General features: G+C 41.1%; 1 pseudogene; it reads right to left on the bottom strand.

Annotated features, from left to right (window-relative positions):
- Positions 1 to 726: 726 nt before the first annotated feature.
- On the bottom strand, positions 727 to 827 carry LOC122797442 (annotated as a pseudogene).
- Between the last annotated feature and the right edge of the window lie 3804 nt (positions 828 to 4631).

Here is a 4631-nt window from a genome sequence, read left to right as displayed (position 1 = left end):
TGGCAGGATGACTGTGCGCATTGATGGGGTCGACAGCTGTGTAGTGTCAATTGGCTGACCAATGACGGACCCTGGCACACCTACCTGTGCCATTACACAGGTATCATCATTATCACTATCCACAGCAGCTGATTCAGGTTCCCTGCTGCACAACACCAGAGCAGCACCAGAACCTGTTGGAGTAAGACAGGAAACACAGTTTACAATGTGTACACAATGTCACCACTGATACACACATGCACACATGTACACATGCACACATGGGCACATGCACTCATGCACACATGCACACGTGCGCACATGCACACATGGGCACATGCACACATGCACACATGGGCACATGCACGCATGCACACATGGGCACATGCACACATGCACCCATGGGCACATGCACACATGCACACATGTGCACATGCACACATGGGCACATGCACACATGCACATGGGCACATGCACACATGCACACAGGCACATGCACACATGCACACATGCACACATGCACACATGCACACACCTCAGTATATGAGATATCAACACACAGACACAAACACACCTGCAATCAAACACATAGCACTACTGCTTCAGCCTATTATTACTGTTAGTATCAAGAGTATTGAAGGTAATGGTATTACACACTCACCAGCATGGATAGGCTGCCTTGCTGTTACACCAGAGGGACCTGCAGAAAAGAGACATTTATTGTCAGTGGGCACAACTGTGCCATTGATACTGTGGGCATGATACAGTTTAGTAGTGCAACAGTTTTAAAACTGATAAGAACTGATAAGATACTACACATGATCTTAGCCAAAAGGCCGAGAAGTTAGCTTCCACAGGTGTACTGCTGATATTGAGAATATCACTCTTGCACAATAATTACAAAGATTACAGCTACAAAACGAGGACACACCTCACACATGCATAACCTGCCAGTGTACAGAACGGTCAACTATACACATGGCATGTTACCTGCATGCTCCGTGTCCTGCTGCTGTATGGCTCCAGCCTCCATCATTACACATGTATGCTGCTGCTGTTGCTGTTGGGCTGGAGCCACAACACTTAGGAGTAGTCCCTCCAGTCTGGTGAGGGGGGGATGTCTAGACACCCCACCACCTGTGGCAAGCTGCTGCCTGTGGATATCCGACACACGCTGATGGACATTTCTAATTAAATCACTGCAGTGATGGCGTACCTACTCACATGTCCGGTTATGTGTGCCTATGTCATTTACCTGACGGACCAGGTCTTGCCACAGTGCAGCCCTCTCCTGCTGGTTCTGGCTGGTGTGGGAAAAGAGTACAGCGAAATCCCGCACCAGGCTCTGGTGTATCTCTTCTTCCTCCGCAGCGGAGTACACAGGGTTCCGCTGGTGAACCATAGCCCTGAAAAGGAGAAGGAAAATATGTCAGCAATATCTGTCAGCAAACTATGGCACACATAATACACATAATACTCGACTGTAGTGATATAACTTAATCACCATATATAGCATCTGTCTGTCTATTGGGGGATACACATGTAAATAACCAGATATCAGTGCTCATCCGACAACTGTGCAACAGTACCTGGCACACTCCATACGACAGACTAGTATACTGCAGCAGTCAGCACACTGGTTCAGGTACAATGCACAACCTCACACTGGGGGTTTGTATCAAGGTACTGTATGGGGAACATTATCAACCCATGCACTGCACACAATGCACGTTACATATTTCACTGGTAATGCACACTATTCTTACTTGCCATAACCCTACCTACACCACAGTGACATACAGGGTAACACAGCACAACATATGGCAATGTAGTATGTGTTGATCACAATACGTCACACATCTGTCTCTGGCCTCACACCAAGGACACACACTACCATGACAGACAGACAGTCATGGTGAGAAATCACACCATAACAGAACATGCACCCAGTCACTGGCACACTCATTCCACCTCACATATTTCATTGACAATGTGTTTATGGGTGTGCATTGTGTCTTAGGTAGGTAGTGTGCTTTTGGCCCTGGGCCTACAGCAGCATACTGTTATGCTACCCTGCCCCTTGTGACACATGTGTTATGATCGTACCTGCTCCTTACAAACAGTTACACAGGGTGACTCATATGGCATATTACCTATCTGCATAACATTCAGCAGGGGTATGTCTGACATCTACTCATGGGGAGCCTTGCTTCTTAATTCTGTGTGGTTTACTACAGGGTATGTCGTATCTGTGGGTAGGGTCCTGTACCTCCACCATGTGCTCTATACTGCAGTGACAAGGATGACAGACATAGGTAATTTGTATTGTGGATGTTGGAGGTGTTACCATGGTTGTTAGACAACTGTCATGGGTGTGACCGAACTATGTATATCCAGCAGTGGTAACCTCTATGTAGGCAGTCTGTGTGCACTCTGTGGTCTTGTCAGTCACTCTGCATAGGTATTGTGTTTGACTGCATTGTCACAGTTACTTGCATATGTCTGTGTCCTTCTCCATATCAGAGAACCACAAATATGGCGAACGGAACTGTGAGCAAAACACTACGAAGCAGGTGCAAACTCCCAATAAGTTTAAAATCCAATTTAATGAACTGAGCGCTTTCGGAAGGACCTGTGCCCCTCCTTCTTCAGAAATAACAAACAACCAGATAAATTCAAACAAACTTCCAGGCAGCAACTCGTATTTAAAATCTTCAGTCATCAATTAACTAATGACACAATTAAGTAATAAAACAATAAAGGTATAAACAAAGAATGCAAAATTAAAAGGGCCATGTCTATGAAATGGCAAACATTACCAAATCTATTTCACCTACATAACATATTTTACTAAAATGGAATAGAAGATGTAGTAAATAATGTATATTTTTACTTTTTTTCTTTTCTCTTCTTCATTATTAATCTATTCCAAAAGGTCATGCAGTGATCATAATAAGTTGAATTAATTAACTTAGAAAAAGTTATAAAGTCTATGTTAACACTTTGTCTTTTCATAAATTTTATAAATTTTATAAATTTTATAAATTGCATTAGCAGTAATTTTAGCATCATTATTAAGTGATGTTTCTAAATGCTATTATCAAAACTTTGTAAATAAATTTCTTAGAACAGTTGTTTAAGTACTACATAGTTGCCCAATAAGTGTTGTTAAAAAGTGCTTGTTTTGAATACATAAATTTGTTAACTAAAAAAATGTATATAATATAATAAAAGATTAAACTAAATTCATAGGAGGTTCACATACCAAAAGGTGTTGTGTAAAGCACACCAAGTCAGTCTAATGGCAATCCAGAGCAGAGCAAACGAAAGTTATTGCGTTCTAACACAATAACCAAAAATACATTAAGCAAGTTCTTATAAAGCTTGATTCATGAAGTTATAAGTAAACTATCTTTTTCGGGCCAGTTTTTTCAGAACACAAGCAATAGATATTTGTTCATTTAACCCTGGTGTGTAACCAGCTGCAGTTCTAATTTGCCAAAATAGTTCCTCCATCTCTAGATGGATTTGCCATGGGCCAATATATGGAGTGTGGTCTACCTGCTTTAACACTGTAAATTTGAATTTGTGTGTTGGGTGTTCAATAATGTGGCAAGCCAGTGCATTTGTCTCGTCTTTCTTATTAATAGCGTAACAGTGTTTGTATATACGCTGTTTGAGCTTGCGCTCAGATTTTCCTATGTAGAAAGCGTGACAATCTGAGCAAGTTGCCACATACACTATTGCCTTAGTATTGCAGTTGAATTTACCCCTAATTTTGTACTCAATGTTATTAATTCTTACAGAGTACCCTTCTTTTATAAACTTGCATTGAGTACAAAACCCACATTTTACCATACCAAAGTTGTGTGTACGCATAGTGGATTTACCAGTTTCTAACAAAGTTTTCAGGTTAACCCCTCTTCTAAATGTGATGGATGGAGGGCCCCCAAACTTGTCATAAAGATTTCTATCTCCGGAAATTATGGCCCAGTTCTTACATAAAATGTTGCGGATAAATCTATGGTCTGTGGAGAAGGTGCATAGAAACTTTAAGTTGCACTGTGGTTCACATTGAGTTACGTGAACATTACATTCACCCTCAGATTGCCTATTAGTGGAATGGAGTTGTGCTTCAGTATTTAATATAGGACTGAAATGCCCTATATTCCGTTTCTGTACTACTTCTTGCATTATCTCCACTACCATTTTACAAGGGTAACCTCTATTATAAAACATGTTAGAAAGGTTAACACATTCATCTAGGAAGTCTTTTTCTACAGTGACCATCCTAGCTGCCCGTACCATTTGACCTTTTACTACAGCTTTCTTCTGGTGGTACGGGTGGCTGCTGGAAAAATGTAAAAAGCCGTTAGAATGTGTGGGTTTCCGGTAAATGGTGCTCTTAAATCTTAAATTTTGTTCATCCTTGTGTAATAATATGTCTAAAAAATTAATACTTGAGAAGTTACTTTCATAAGTAAATTCCAAGAAGTTGGTCATGTTAGACATAGAGGCAATGAAAGATGGAATGTCTTCAAAGGGGCCTTTCCACAAAAAGAACATGTCGTCCAGGTATCTGGTGTACCAGGCGACATGCCTTTTGAATGTTTGATCCTGAAATAAAAAGGAATTCTCCCATTGAGCCATTA

Source organism: Protopterus annectens, chromosome 3.part0, assembly GCF_019279795.1.
Source record: "Protopterus annectens isolate FY-2018-M chromosome 3.part0, PAN1.0, whole genome shotgun sequence".
Classification (NCBI taxonomy): domain Eukaryota; kingdom Metazoa; phylum Chordata; order Ceratodontiformes; family Protopteridae; genus Protopterus; species Protopterus annectens.
This window is presented reverse-complemented; position numbering and strand designations above follow the sequence as displayed.